The 16,253-nt window shown below is 40.3% G+C and overlaps 1 long non-coding RNA gene across 1 annotated transcript in view; it reads left to right on the top strand.

Moving 5' to 3' along the window:
* The first annotated feature begins 1,140 nt into the window (after positions 1-1,140).
* Positions 1,141-16,253, top strand: part of LOC130574430 (uncharacterized) — a 39,949-nt gene continuing 24,836 nt past the window's right edge. Inside the window, exons 1-2 of the long non-coding RNA XR_008965430.1 lie at positions 1,141-1,199; positions 15,981-16,083. This is a non-coding gene — a long non-coding RNA (uncharacterized LOC130574430). The remainder of the gene's footprint in view (positions 1,200-15,980; positions 16,084-16,253) is intronic.

The following is a 16,253-nucleotide window of genomic DNA, read 5'->3' as shown; positions in this document are numbered from 1 at the left end:
GCAAACACTTTTTTCCCCACCTGGTCTCATTAGTACGGGTGAATGAAAGGGGGAACTTTTCTCTGGCCGATAGTCTCATTCTTCTGCTGTGCCATTATTAGCATACAGTGCAGCATGTGGGCAATATTATTTGGGGGAAGGGGAAATGGGCTGGTCTGCTTGTTCCCTCTGTTTGTGAGCTCACAAACAACTGGGGGGCCGGCACTCGGAGGGGCTCATTTAGCAAACCTTCCTCTGTGTGCACTCCAGCCTGCCCAGGCTGCTGAGGCTGCTCAGAACGTGCTTAACTGTATTCAGATGTTTAAATTCAAAAGGATCTGAACATCTGCTTCTCATTAAGTACATGCTTAAGAGCTTTGCTGAATCAGGGCCTTAGCCATTAGGAAATAAACAGAGACCACCAACTTATTTTACATATACTCTTGAAGAGTGTTCGGATAGATAGTAATGACTTTCAGTCAGTACTGCCCAAAGTTGGCTTTGAACTGCTGGCCTAGAGGTGAAAGGCTTGTATCCTATTACCAATCCCTGGGGCAAACCAGACTTACTTGTTTCCAAATATTAATGAATTAAGTCAAGTCAAAAATGTAGCCGCATTGATTGCCTTTTCCCCCRTATTTCTCCTGTGTCAGCATCAGTAACTGATGCTGCTGTAGGAAATCTTCAGGAATCTGTGCTGCCCACACTTCTCTGCTTTAAATCACTTACACTGTAAGCAGAGTCTTAATAACTGAAACACTTGGTTAGTTTTCAAAAATATTTAGAAATGGACCTTTCCATGAATGTTGATAGTAACTGTTCATCAAGGAAAATATACTTATGTGTAGGGACTAATGAATTATTTAGCTATCTATTCTCCTTAYAATATGCAGACATAACTCTCACTGACACTAATAGGAGATTCATATGCATGCCAGGAGCAGGGAAAACCCTTGGAGAGTATTTAGACAATATTCCTTGAAGGACTGGAAGAGCAGGGGCACAGCAGGAAGAAAAATCATCGATGCAAACATGAATTTGTCATTTTCCTGCAGAGGATATGCGTATTTATGTTTTAAAAAGACAGCAGGGGCCCTTAACTAACAAATATTTAAAATTCTGTTTTTCGTCCTTAAAGGCTGAATTCAGATGAAGGCCACACACAGACCTYCAGTTGAAAGTAGAGGCACAGTAAYAGKGAAGAAAAGCAAATGCTCCCGGTAAGTGCTGTTTTGAAAGCTCTGGGTTTAGTCCTGGGTATCGGACTTTTGGCAACCTTTTTTTCTCCCTACTAAAGGAGGTTTATTGAGCCACGAGTGCTACATGAAATCAAGGGGCCTTGGGGTTTCTTCATCACTGGATATAGGATGTACATTTGATCCAATGATTCAGGWGTTGAGTGGTTCCAGTCAGATGTTGCAAAGGCCCATTGTTAGTAGGGTTTTCTCAGCAGCTGATTGGTGTGTGCACAGTACTGTCCAAAGCACATGGGACCTATGGGACCTGTGTGACCAAGGCAACAGACCAGGGACATTGGAGCCTAGGCCATGGCATGCCTACAAATGCAGAAAAGATTCAGGTGCTATGGTAAAAGATGCAGATAATTTCAAAATTTTTCAGTCCTTTTAAGCCATCCCAMTTTATCAGAAAGCCATCRCTCCAGTGGTGCTGTATGAAAAGAAAGTCATTCCAGTTTAGAACAAGTAGCTGCCAAAAATCAGCTCAATATCAAAATGACATTGTCTATTCTCTGCCTCTGCTGCTTTTCCTCCCTGGAGCTATCCTGCCCTATGTGGCTCCTTCAGCTGTTTCAGATGTAGGTCTAAAAATCCTCAATTTAGGGTCACCCTTGTGCTTCATTCCTAAAACTGGTTATTTGGCAGCAGGGAAGAACATAWCTCCAAATAAGGCTTTCTGGGGCTTTTAGTATTTTGGTTTTACTTGCTTTTCCCTGGGTATGTGTTCTGCCACCAGTTGAGCCAGGACTGAGAAGGGAGGGGGATGAAAAGTCTTACTCTTGCTGAGATTTTTGGGGTCTGCGTTTGTTGTTGTTTCTGCATTTTGAGACTGAAGTTCTCTGCCCCACTGCATGTGGTGTTTGGTGTTTCTGAGCCCTTCCTGTCAGGGTGGCCCTTCCTGTGTTGCAGTCAGGTTAATTCAGTTATCCACTTTACKGGAGAAGCTGTGATGTCATTGGCAAATGCTTCTGGCAAACGGCAGCGAGTAATCTACAACCCTGAGAAAGTTATTCCGACCTTTTTCCCTGCTGCACACCTGGCAGGACAACGTGCCAGAAATCATCACCCCGAGCTGCTCCTGGGTTTCCTGGCTCTTCAAGGAGTCTGGCCCTTGCTAACCTTYGGGGTTGTGTGCAACGTGGTACAGTGCACAGCTTCCAGACAGAAAGAGCTACTTTGAGTGGGTGGTATTTCTTTACTGTAAACACTTCCCATCAGCTCTGGAAAACCGCAAAATAGTGATAATGCAAAGTTACTGGAAGGAAAATCTCATTAGATATTGTGTCCTGATACAAAAAAGATAAGTCACAGCAAACCAGTGACACTTAGGAAAAACAAAATGTAAAAAGAGCAAGCTGCATTTCCAGTCAAATATAAATTAAAGTGCTAAAACATATTAATTAATTAAAGATTGAATCAGCATTCACAAAAGCTATATTGAAAATTAATTATGTTATCTTGACAGCATATCGTTTGTGGTGGGAAAAATTACCAAACCCAGAGCAGAGGGTAAGGGCTTARCTCTAGGCATGCAAATATTTCTAGGAATTCAAGCATTTTAGCCTGTAGAGACTGCAGTTTACTTTAGCCTAGCTCATTTTCCAAAAGAGTATAAATTCCTCTATCATCTATTCCATCATAYTTTATATAGTGCTTGTTTTATTTACTGTTTTCCCCATGGTTTTTGGTTTTCTTTTTTTCTTCAGGCTGCCATAAAAGAATAAAAAAAAGAAATATTATTGCTTAAAATTGGTCTTGATTAAAAAGACTTGAAAACCCTTTTATGAAATGTTAGTTTGATTGTGCTGGATCACTAGATCCAGTTCTGGTTAGTGACTTATATTTACTTTAATTGATTACTTCAATCYTTTTGCTATTGTTCAGAGGAAAATGAACAAGCCCATGTAAGGGGAAAAAAATCACAAATAAATTATAGTAAAACTGGTTTAGGATCATTTTAYGTAAAACAAATACCTCTGTGAGTAAAGTGATATTTCTGTTTTAGGGTTTGGTTAAAAACAACCAGAAATTCTCTCCTTTTTCATTCCCCCCAAACCAATTATTTTTTTTCATTTTTGTCAAAGAGAGAAAACACTCCTCTTTTCCCAAAGCTAAACATGAGTTTAGGTGGTCTTTTGTATGAGGAGGTGTTTATTCACATCTGTTGTCCACTACTCGTTTCAGTCTTTATGGTACTTAATTAAAAAAGAAACATTACAAAATAACTAAATTAGAAATTCAAAGCATTTCAGCTTGCTATGCAGTTATGCCCTGATCTTCCCTGGGACTGATGATTCCAAAACAGAGGCAAACACAGAAGGAGTAAATACTGAGGTTTCCAGAGGTTTTTAGGAAGCTTATCACTGGACCAGACTGTGTGGTGGATCAAAAAAATCCTTCTTCAGGCAGAGACACAACAGTGCCAGCCCATTAGCCCAGTCATTTTCACTTCATGAATAGAAGACATACATTTAGCTGTCAGTGGAGGCAAGGGAGGTCATTTGTAACCAAAAYGGGTTGTTTTTCCAGGGCTTGGGGTTGGCGTCAACCTAGGGTAGCACCTACTTACACGCATAAATATTGGTGCCCTTTAAGTAAGTGAATAGACATTATATTACAAAGAAATAGGGAAGAGGGACAGGCTAATTAATTTCAGTCAGTCCTGATCAAAGATACCTGTTCATCTTTGCATGTTTTGCTGTCAGAGAGGTGCCTGAGGGTGTGGGATGCTCCGCTGTCAGACCTGGTGCTGCCCCAGGATCCCACGGCCCCTGCAAGGYGGATGCTGGGAGGCTCTCAGGGGCAGAAGGAAGGTGGGGGTCACCCAAGGCACCCACAAAGCTCTGCAAGCCTGTGGGGCCATGCAATCCTGTTCCACTATGCCAGGCTGCTGCCGGGGCACAAGAGCCACAGCCCCTGTTGGCAGGGGCACTGTCCCCTTGACCACCACCAAGGGGTGTTTTTACAGAAAGAATCTGAATGTACATCGCCGAATTTGGTCTGAAATGCCCTTTTTTCCTTTTTCCTTTTTTTTTTTTTTTTTTTCCCTAGGGTGAGGGATTTACTCAAACCTGCTTTCTGGCCAGGGTTTTCAATGGTTTGGTCTATGTTTCCTTAACAAAGATATATGCTGGGATTAAAGGATCTTGAGTTAACCTCCCTGGCTTATTTAAAAGGCACTCTTTGTAAAATACACATCAAAAGTGTCATGAACTCTCTTTCACTCTGGGTGGCATAGAGGGTGGAGAAATGTTGTAAACAAAGTAATACAGGGTAAATTGTAATCTAAGAGGCAACCTTTTTTTCCTATAGAAGGCAGCTGATCCAAAAATGCCCTCTCTGGCTGYAGAATTGTGCTGAGGAAGATAATGTCCTATTATTATCATTTCTTTATTGTTAAACTGCCTCAAATCAGTATTTTGTACCCTTCTGGGCAAACAGGTTGGCCATAAATACACTTTCCAAGCAGCTGAGGTCTGCTGAGCGCTGCTGTTTGTTTCAGAGGGAGGAAGTTGCAGGTGGCCTGCAGGTTGGCAAGTAGGCTGTGTTTAACTCTGCTCAGCTTCTGCAGAGTGGCCTTTGGGGCCAGGGACTCACCAACATCTATTTACCTTATGGCAGTTCCCAGGACGCTCCCTTGCATAGCAGCCGCWGGTTGTGCTTTCCTACACTTGTCGAATAACAGATTTGGAACAAATTGTGTACAATTACCGGTGGCACAAGTGCAATGCATAATTTTCTACCTAGCTACCAGAAGACAATTATAATTATGTTTTTATTTTAAATCATATAGTGGAGGTGGCTACATTTCTTATAGTTCTAGTGTTGCTATGGCTGTGACCATAATAACACTTTAGATTCTAGTTCTAGAAATGTGGGGGTTTTTTTTTTGTTTTTTTTTCTTTTCCCAGAGGAAATTATAGCCCAAGTAGCAGAAGGAAAGTAAACACCTTACTTTATACATTGGCACTTTCATTACAACAGGCCAGAGAGCAGCACTGCACATCCTGGAAATATATTTGTATAGTAGAATCAAAGTCTGTGTAACGTGGAGAAGGTTTCAATCCAAGGGGTAGGGAATTAGTCCCATAATAATAGTTTGTATTTAAAGATCCTTTGGTAGTCCATGCACTAAATAGTACTTCTTGCCATGCATCCAAATGGCAGTGTTTGCATATTGACTACTCAGCAGTATTTTAGGGGAAGAATGGGTACAATATGGTAGCTGCAGCTGTGAGAGGCCAGGATATGAGCTGTCACTTGGCCCAGCTAGCCCTTATGGCAAAGATGTCAAACTGCACTGCCTCTCGCCCTTTACACATGTCACTCTACCTACTGTTGCTGTTTGTTTGCTGCAGTTTTGGTCAGAGCTTTGGGACCTTCATCCCACCTGCTCCTTTTCTCAGCACATCAGATGTGCTGTTGCATCTGTGTCCATGTAATTTGTTCCTGCCCGTTAAGTGCCACTCTCCAGTCACAGGCTCAGCTCACCAGCCAAAAAGTTGCTGGGGGCAGCAGAAGCTTTATGGAATTGAACTCTTCTGTTTTTCTGCTTCATGGTCATGTTTGCTTCATAACACTTTCTGCASCCCGATGTTAACAAGGCCCTGGCACTGGGATGAGCTTGGATTGTCAGAAGAGAATATGTTTTTGTTCCCCACCAAATGGCTGACAAAACCAGTCCAACTGCAGCAAAAGAAATAAAATGAGGGATGGAAGTGACCTTCCGTTGGAACAACTGAATGGGAATGATCATCTGGGTAGGGGGAGCCCCAACCCAAAGTATTGGGAATGCCACCCCAYATAAACACACACATTGTGCTCTGAAGTTAAAATTGAGCAATGAAGGGTGTAAGGTGCTGCTAATAATGAAGCTGGTTAAYGGCTTAAGCAGCAAATTTACACATGGGGATTATCAAGACTTATTTTCTCTCATAAGGTCACCACCCCTGTTGTGAAATTATGTTTTAAGTTTAGGGACWGATGACTCCTGACACCTTTCTGGGTGACCATGTTGTCATTCTGAACTATATGTTTTTGTTTGTTTTTTTTTCATTCATCTCACCTTTTTTGAGACCTGAATCTTTCTTTTGTCCTAGACATGCATTTACTCTATAGCTCCATCTTGGCAGGGATGTYACACAACCCCGTGCAACTCTTTGTAACTCTGTAAGGTCACAATGTAATAAGCCAATGCACTGACTCTTTTGTCATCTGTGGGTGATGAACACCTGCATTAGGAGGGCACGGAATTCTTTCGAGATATTCTTGAATAGACTGGTGAATAGAAGTATCTCCTRCATCTCAAGACATGTGAAAACAATAGTCCCACAGAGTAGAAGGCACTGTATTATGAAATTTAAACGTGTTTTGCTTGCATGGGTCTTAGGATAAATCCTTCCTTTCTTTCAGCTGTGAAATCCCTCTTTCAATCCTTCAAATAACCCATCTGAAAGAAATCATTCCAGCAGAGCCATTACAATTAATTCTATTATGCAAACCTGTAGTTTCAGATTTTCATTAAACTGACAAATGGTTCCTCAGAGCAATTTTCTAAATTACAAAATGTATCTTGGCTGTTTTAAAAGGCCTGTTATCACACACTATCCTGTAACAGAGGACTGTATTAGTGGTGTGAAATTTAGTCCTCAGCCAGGATTTTTTAAGGGGCTATGTTAGTTGCTAATATCCAATAGTAGTTTTAAGTTACTTAGGATCCAAGGGAGTTGATTGGTAAGGCAAGGCTTTGGGAAAAAAATCTTTCCATCTTTATCAAGGGACTGTGAAAACATTAATGTTTGGAACAAAGAAAATGTGGCATAAATTGMTAGGTATCATTAATGAAATTTAAAATACATTTTGTGCCAGTATTTTCTGGCAGTCCCAGGCACATCTTTGCCATCCAGTGAAGTTCCTGATTTGCCTGGGCTAGCACTAAGCTAAACTCACCACTGAGAGTCTTAGAGGAACCTCCCAAAAGCAGCAGAGGTGCTTTTATGTGGGCAGGCATGGGAATTTAGCTGAATGGTCTCCTAAAGAAATCAATAATCAGATCATTTCAAAAGAACCATTCAACAAAAACTTGGATAAAATGACAGATTACTTACAACATTGGTTTAAAGCATTTATTTTGATAATTAAGAATAACAGACAAAGAGTATTAAGTAAAGGAGAGCAAACATCTAGCTAGTCATTAGAAGAATGGAATTTTTCTAATCCTCTTACAAAGATGCTGTTTTGGGTTAAAGTCCCTTTCTGCATAAAGCAGCCACACCACATTTTTTAAGTCAATGAAGAGCTGAGAGCTGTAGCCCAGACCCTCAAAGCTACTTTAAACAGACAACTCCCACTGAGAGACAAGCATTTAAATTAATCTGCGAACTGGGTCCATGAGATGAATAAAGACAGTTTCTTTCACTCTGTATTGCAGAGCAAATAATTATGTAGCCAAATGAATTTGATATACCAGAAATTTATCAATGTTTATTGGTTGGAAGATTCCACATTCTGTATCATACATGTTTTATCTCAGGGTTAAGAAATTCTAAGTTAAAATCAAAGAGAGACTTTAAATCATAGAGAGCCACATTTATGGACAACATCTGGTCCTTGCATTTACTCCCTTTTTTTGTTCAGGGAAGATTGTTTGTTCCTGGGAAAAGAGGGTATACRATTGTTTCTATCTGCCTCAAAAGTAACTTTGAATCTGCAAAATAGAGTTAAATTTACATTTTTTTTTCTTATGTACCTGAGGATCCCACTCAAGCTGCCTGATCTGCTTGTCCTGTTCCGATCATTAGTGAGTGCCCTTGATTGCAATTGTCTTCCTTTGAGTCCTTTTGACCCCTTGTAGGGTCTGTGAGGCAGTAAAGTCCAGTAGAAGAATCTTCAATRCTAATCTGAAATCTCATTCAATTAGGCCTTCTTGGGAAGACATTGTTTAATGAGTTGGAAGGGCCTCAAATTCTGCTTCTAGTCTATCAAACCCAATAACAGCTCCCTCAGATGCATAATTAACCTTCCCCTTGGCAATTTCTTCCACACTTGCTTTCACATCACCCCAGCTGAAGTCTCTGTCCAAAATGTCTTTATCACCCTGTTTATTGCTCAGGCCTAAAAGGTGAAGTCTCTTTTTCTAGCAGGCCTATCAGCCTGACTTCCCAGCTGCTGAAGTGAAGTGACAGAGGATGGCCCTTGGCACTGTCAGTGACAGAGGATGGCATTTGGCACTGTCCCTCTCTCCTCAGTGACCCCWGCCCTTGCTGTTGCAAAGGTCCAAAGGTACCACGTACACACAGCAAGGTCCAAATGCTCCTSTCTGCAAGCTGTGCATGACACAGAGGACAAGGAGGTGCCATGGTCTGCTGCTTTGAGGAATGCAAGGCTCACAGGCTGGGTGAGAGCACACTGGCCACTGATGCTTTCCCCCCAGTGCGCAGGCAGTGGAGCAAATTTCTCCTCGTATCAGAGAAAGGGCTCCGAAGTTTGGAGAAAGCAAGACTCATGTTCTCACAACTGTTGTCTCACTATGCCAGTGTTTTGGTGCAGCCCTAGCCCTTGGTCTTCAGAGGTGATGTGGATGTCTCAAAACCATCTGCAGCACAAGAACAATTCACTCATTCTCAGCCAAATAAGCAGACAGAGGAGCTGCTGTAATAGGAAAGTTACATTTAAGTCACATGGGATTTTTCTCTTCAGTAATATAAAATGCCCATATATAAACTGWTGGTGACCCTTGCTGCATTCCCTTATCAAGAGAGATGGAATTAAGTCCATGAAAACAAGGCAAAGCTCAATTTACTGCACTTAGGACAAGCAGAATTGTAGAAATACTCCCACATCCCAATTTAGTTCAATATTTTTGTAGTAAAAAGATGATGAGTCAATTTTTTTTTCTCAAGAATTTTTTCTTCCTTAAAGATAATATCCTGTGAAGTAAACCAGAGGTTGGCCTTTTAGTATAAGGAATAGAGAGAGAGGAGTGAGTTGATTCTTTCTGATTTTATGCACCTCATTTACTTAGGACCCTTATGAATTAAATCCTGTCCTGTAGCATACTACATGTCTGGGAAAAGAAAAGGATAAGGAGTTTTTGATCTGAATAAATTCAGTTTGTGCCACATAACAGCACTGTAGTGGGCCATGGCTTTACAGGCAAAACTTCTCTGACAAATGGACTGTATTATACCCTACAGGTACGTAATTCTTTTTCTGTAACTGGCTGCCTTTTGACCCTGAGTTCAGTACAACAACATATTAATGCCTCTGCAACCTTGGCATATTTCCTGAATTAGGTTTTGCACTAAAATAGGAGTTATTCCTAGTGATTTTATTTTTATCTTTTCTTTCTCTCTTTTATTCAGATACTAGCTGATGCTGGTAATGACTCAGGAGATAATTTAGGACTAGGTTGGTGGTGATAAGTTTCTCACTTCGCCTCCATCACTGGCCTCTGTAGACAGCACATCATCAATTGCATAATGTAGCAGGATTGCAGAATTCAGGCTGTGATTAATAATATGATTCAAGGTCTCTTGAACCCTTTGTAATTACCTCTGTAACAGATTACTTGGTGCTTAATTAGCAAGTCATTTGGAATCAGCTCATACAGTAAGTTTTATTTCATATAACTCTTCTTAGAGAGCCCCTTTGAAAGATATTTTTCTGCCTTTAAAAAAACCCCAATTTGTGCCATCTGAAATCAGGCATTGATTGTCAATTAGCTCTGAGGAGGGATAATCGTAGTGCACAAAATGCCACAGCCTTTGAAACAGTGAAGTGTGTTTTCTCATGGAGTGATAACTTTGATGTCATAATTATGATCATCTAAGTAGCAGTGGACAGCAGGGAGAGGCCGGGCTCCAGCTGTGCCTGCAAGCTGGTGCTGGTGCATACCTGCAAGCTGCACAGGAATGAAGTTGTRCACTCCATCACTGTTTCACAGACCTTTCTCCAAGGTCTTTCAGGTTCCTAAGTGACACTGCTCCTGCCACTGTCCAGAAAAGACGCAAGTATTAACAAAGTCAATGACCAAACTGAATGCCTGGGACTCTTAAAAACATTGCTGAATCCAGCAATGTTTAGTAACAGCTCAGCATCCTTAGGCATCTTCATTTTCTTGTCTCATGACTTTAACTCTCAGAGGTGTGATGTTCTTTTTTTTTTTTTTTTTTTTTTTTGAGATGTATGGTGAATAATAAGGCATAATTGGAGAGGGATTTATGTTAAAATGCCTGTAATTTTCACATTAAAATATTCTGTTCACAGTGGAGGGAAAAAATGCAGTCACTCTGAATTGCCTGCGCTGAGCCTCAGTGCATCTTGTGATCCTCTGGAACTGCTGCTCTGTGAAAGCCTTTGGGGTCTCAGGGGATTCCTGGAGTGGTTTGAGGCTCATCAGAAATGTCCCCTAGTTCAAGCATACTTTATACTGTACTGGCCTTTAAACATACTGCTGACTAGTTACACACACAGTCGAGTGTTCTGGAAACCCCAGAGCAGACCCACTGCTGTCACCTGGCCCTGGCAGGAGGTAGGGAAAAGTCTTCACTTTTGTAATTTGGACCTCTGAACTCAGCCAGCGATTAGAAAATGAAATTTTGCCAAATGSTGGAATTAAAATCACAAAGTGATAGAAGCCAAGTTTCTCTAAAATAAGTAGACTTGCCAGAAAGATATGACTTGGAAACCTAGACTGGAGGCACATGCTGTTCTTTGGTTCTGCTCCGGGGTTTTGGAGTCTGCTTTTTTTTGTTTCTTTCTTTTCAAGTGCAAACCATGCAGATTGTTTATATCATGCATATATAATACAAGTTAAGTTTAAAGTCTCCTATATAAAAGTTTAATGYGGTGTTGCAGAAATATTTCTGTAGAAATTTCAACTTTGCCTGTACGCATCAAAAAATAATTTTCTTTTGCTTTTGAAGTAGTAAGTCCAATGTGTGTATGACATACTGGTCCTCTATCTAAACTCAGTGAATGTGTTTGGTTATGTTAGGTATGCTGCTTTGGGACGAGACCCTCACATAGGGCAACGTCTTAAGCCTCTGAGAGGACTGCACAGCACAGTTCAGCAGGTCTTAACTTGTTTATTCAAATTCMAGTTAAACTTTTAAAATGGTTTTGATCAGCTCCCATTGCTTTAGGTACTCTTGCATATCAGTAGATGTGGTTTAAGTTTAGAAAAGGCTCAAGTAACCTTACCTGTTTTGTCAGTTGCTATTATTGTGTCTCGATTTGGTCCCTGATTTCAGAGAGATGTTTCTAGGCCAGCACTCAGAGTACTGATGTCATTCAAGCAATCAAGACTATGGTTAAAAATCCTAAAAAATTACTTCTCTGGAGCTATTGTGATTCCCAGGCCAGCAACTTCATTCCTAATGTACAGATATTTGTACTTAGAGAGAAAAAGAAGGAATTCAGGTTTGGGAGATCTTTGCACTCACTCAGGAGCAAAAGAGAATTGAAAGTAAAAGGAATTATATTTGTCCAAAGCCTTGTCCCCACCAAAACTCGCAGACACGTTGCCCAGTGCATGCCAGGTGGGTCTCTGCTCAGCACCACCCCTTGGCTCACCCAGCAGTTGTTTGTCTCGTTTTTCAGTTTGCTTTACTTCATAGCATTGCTTGCTGAGAGGCCACCTTTATAGGCCTGACATGAATACTGGAGTTATGAAGAAGAAAAAAGTCACCCTGATGGAGAACAGATAGTGACAAAGACTTTATTCTCCTGTCCACACCGTCAGCTGAGAGGGCCCTGCTATCAGCAGTAACTGAGCCYTGAATCGCACGTTTTCAGTGCTGCAGGCGGGAGATGGGCTTGAGTTACAAAGCTGAGGCTCACATCAATTAAAGTCTGTGTGCACAGCAGCTGCATTCAGAAAGGTGGAAGAGATTTAATCTTCACCTTTCACCTTGGGTCAAAATGCAAGGTTACCAAGACAGACTTATTAAAAATGGATTGTTTCTGCCAACTTAATGTTAAAAGTTTGCAGTTATTACAAAAGCACTTTAATATTTGTTCTCTTTTTTAAAGAGTCTTGCATTTAAATAACAMGGAAGCAATAAAACTTTTGAAACCCCCCCCCAAAAAAAAAAAAACAAATAAATGTTTATGCCAGACTTCCAAAGACTGCAGTAGTTTTAGTCTTTCTTCAAAGAATTATTGTCTACTACATCTTATTTGTAAGTAAGTGGATTATCCTGATCAAGAAAAAATAGTCTCCCAGGACTGAACACTGAAGATATACTTAGCTTAAATATAGTAAAAGCGGGATCTTATTTTAGTACAAATAAATATGCAGGAAACAAACCCTAACCAAAGCCCTGACTTCKTAGCTTGGAAATCATATGTCTGATTTCAACTCACCACTGCAGTCATTGGCTTCTTTTGTTGTTTTGCAGAGGAGGCTGAATGAAGCCCAAAGAGGAATATGTTGCTGATCTGTGTTCCCAGGATGCACTAAAGATAAACAAGATATGATTAATCACATTGCTATCTCACTGCCTTTTAGATTTGTGATTTGTTTGCAAATTGAGCTTGAGGATAAACATCTCCAAAAGCAAATAAGCAAATCCCTTCAGTCTTTGTGTTTCTCTGTGCATCTGAGTGATTTCCCCAGAGACATAAATACAGACGTTTTTCTGTGGTTTGATGCAGCCTGTTTTCCAAAGTTTTATGGAGAAATACATAAYTCCAAGAATATATATGCATTCTAAAGATGGGGTCAGAACCTGTGCTTCATATGGGTAGGGGTTTGTCACTGCCAAAATCAATGGAATCTTTGTCATTGACTTGGAAGGGTATGAATGAAGAGCCTGTGAACAAGGGAAGCTTACTGTCATTATTTTACTGAAATTTGGTCATTCCAKTTTTGCATCATTAACCTCAGGTTGAGTAAAGCTGTCATAACAGAATAGAGAAAGAAAGTTGTGCTGGTAGCAAAYCTTACTCTTTAAGAGGAATATTTGGGATGAGAGCTCAGCAAAGAAAGTTGAATTTTGAAGAGGAATTCTCACCTAATGTAGGAGTCAAACTCAATTTGGTGTGTCTGTGCTGGTTTCTGCGTCACTCACACTGCAATTGTTTCCCTTTGAAATATTGATACTGRGTGCATGCTAGTCCTCTGCACAAAGAGTGTGTATTTCATGGCATGTGGGCATTGCTTGAGTTACAGCTGAATATGACTTCTTAATATATTCCAGATATGTTAAGCAACAACTGAAGAAATATGTGAAACATGCTCTAGTCTTTGTTCAAAAACACATGTATTTTATTTATAATGTGGAAACTGTACAGTCATCACAATAGTCACACTCTGACATTTAGCTTTTTTTTATTAAAAAACAATACCTTTATTAAAATTGTAGCAGTACTTTTAATGAATTTTCTGTTTAAATTATTACCGATTCTATTTAGGATTTGAATGATACAGAGTGATATTGGTCATGGATTGCACATTAAGAAAAAGGTTCTGCTCAGTGTTTCCAGACAGTGCAGAATACAAACATTTCGCTGTGCACCAAGGTGTTAAACACAGATGTGACTCTTGAAAAGGCCTTGCTGTCAAGAGGTGCCTCACCTTCCTCTCCTTGGGTACCAGCATCCTGCAAAGGCACCTCTGCTGTTCTGCATTCCTGCAGGGTGGCAAAACCAGCCTCAACCTCAGCTAGAGGCTTTCTGTTGGGGCTGCATGGAGGGCAGAGGTGCTCMTCTGGTCCTGATCTTCTGGGGAGTTAAGGTCAGAAAGCTGTATTTTTTGGTGTGTTTGTTTGTGCATAAAGTATATTRAGTACCAGACTTTGAAAACCTTTGRCTAAGTTGATAATACTTTGAAATATTCACRCCCAAAATCTGAAATTCTTTATATATAACATTTGAAAAKTTAACCATTTCTACCTTTTAATATATTAATCTAGGAAGGTCAGAATGCCAGAAGTAGAGGTAGAAATGGGTGTGGCTGCTGCCTTTCTGGGTTTGAGGGGGATTTCCTCTGTGTTGTTTTCAAGTGTCTCACCATTTGTGGTGAATGYCTGTTTTGCTTCTGGTGAGGGAAATGATGAAAACTGAAACCACCTGATTGAATTTTCCCTTCATTACAATTTTTATACAAATGTGATGATTTTGATTTTGATTGAACTTCTAGCATGACTTTTCTGTTTCAGGGCAGAATTTCTGCTGATAGAGATTTCAGAAGTCCTTTATTCACCAGTGTTCTCTCAGCTGTGGAAATTTAGTCAAATCTTTAGTCTAAATCAGACAGATGAGAGTGCTGACCACCAGGTTTTTAACTGCAACTGCATCAATYTCCCCTGAGTTTTGGGGKTTTTTTTTGCATAAAACTTTTAAAAGCCTTGTTTTTCATCCCAACAGGGAACAGGAAAAGATTTTATTTTGAAGGCTGAAACAGTTTCATGGTACAGAAACACCATTTCATATCCATATGTAATCCAGAATTGAGTTTGTCAGTGCAGACTGAATTCTGTCTTTGATCTCTAAAAGAGAAAGGCAGCCCATGAAAACGCTCTTGAACTAAAAGAACATAAACAGGCTTAAAATACCACTTTGTGATGGAGTGTATCCCACAAAATCTAGGGCCCAATGAGTTTAGCAGGGAGAGTTATGGTGCAGTAAATGGATCATTTCAAAGCTCTGAAATTTGATTTCATTCTTAATCTAACCCTTATCAGAATTYATTTGCTGGGTTTCCAGTCTCATTATCCAACATTTGGCATTTTGTTTCCTGAGAAGCATGGCAGAACAAATCATTTTGTTGGCAAAGAATGTACACATCCGGTGGATTTCTCTGCAGGGATCTTTTAATTTCATGAACACCTTGGATTATTTTAGTTGATTCTTTCTTAGTAGTAAATGGGCAGAGGGATAAATAATGCTATGCCTGTCTCCAAGTCCTGGAGGGAGAGGTACGTGCCAACCATATTCCTTGCCTGACCTGTGAGGCAGCTTTGAGGGCTCCCATCTTTTATAAAACTGATGAGAGCTCGATTGCATGGCTGTACTCAGCATGCAGGGCCCTGGAGCAGAAGGTTGCAGTGCTGCTGTAAAAGATGGGGTAACTGGGGCATTTTCAGCACAGGCTGAAAAATTCTGAAAAGCCCAAATGGCTTCTCTCTGCTAATTCTTGATGAACCCTGTGGGAGAGGGTCTACCAGTATGGAAAATAAATTCTGTGTATCTTAGCATGGATCTTTTGCCACCAGCATGTAAGAAAAATGTGGCATAATTATTAAAAAAAACACCCAAGCATAAGAGCACACACTGAATGTCCTACTAGCTCAACAAGGAGCAATGGGGATTTGAATGACCTGAGATGGCTTAGTTGTTATCTGCCTTTTACTCTGATTTTATTCATGGAAAACTTGTTTTCCTCTCAGTGCACTACAAATAACCAGTCACCTAAAACATTAAATAATGAAATTCAAATGTACTGAGTTAATCACTGGAAAAGTGCTTCATCTGAAAACTCCACGGGGGATCACATTTCAGAACACAAGTGTCCTTGTACAGTATGCATTTCCTCTTTGGTTCACAGGTTTGCTCATGCAGAGATTTAGGGTAATATTGAATTACAGCCTGAAGCCATGCCTGACTATCTTTTTCATTAATTACCTTCCATGGCTTTGGGACAGATTAACTGATAAATATATGAATCCCTAGTGCAGTAACCTTTACTGTGTACTTAGAATAACTGATAGGCATGTAATCTCAGAATCTGTGAAAAACTTTTTTGCTTTCTTCCTATAGGTTATTGCTGTGCTTTTGCCCCTCCACGCTGCTGTATTGTCTTTGCCAAAAGATGCTGTTAGCCAACAGCTAGGACCTCTGCAACAGCCCAGAAGGAAGACTGGTATGGCTTTTCAGAAAATATATTTGCTCTTATTTTTTTCATATGTTMGTATGAAAGATGGGAAAAACTCCATAATGCCCTCTTATCTTTTCCGGGCAGCAGATGCTTCTTTCTTAGAGTAGAAATGCATTTGAAACAACTATTTTTCTAGTTTGTTTTTGTTTTGGTTT

The sequence above is a fragment of the Malurus melanocephalus genome, unplaced genomic scaffold (assembly GCF_030028575.1).
Source record: "Malurus melanocephalus ecotype Western Australia unplaced genomic scaffold, MMel_1.1 scaffold_82, whole genome shotgun sequence".
In the NCBI taxonomy this organism is placed as follows: Eukaryota; Metazoa; Chordata; class Aves; order Passeriformes; family Maluridae; genus Malurus; species Malurus melanocephalus.
This window is presented reverse-complemented; position numbering and strand designations above follow the sequence as displayed.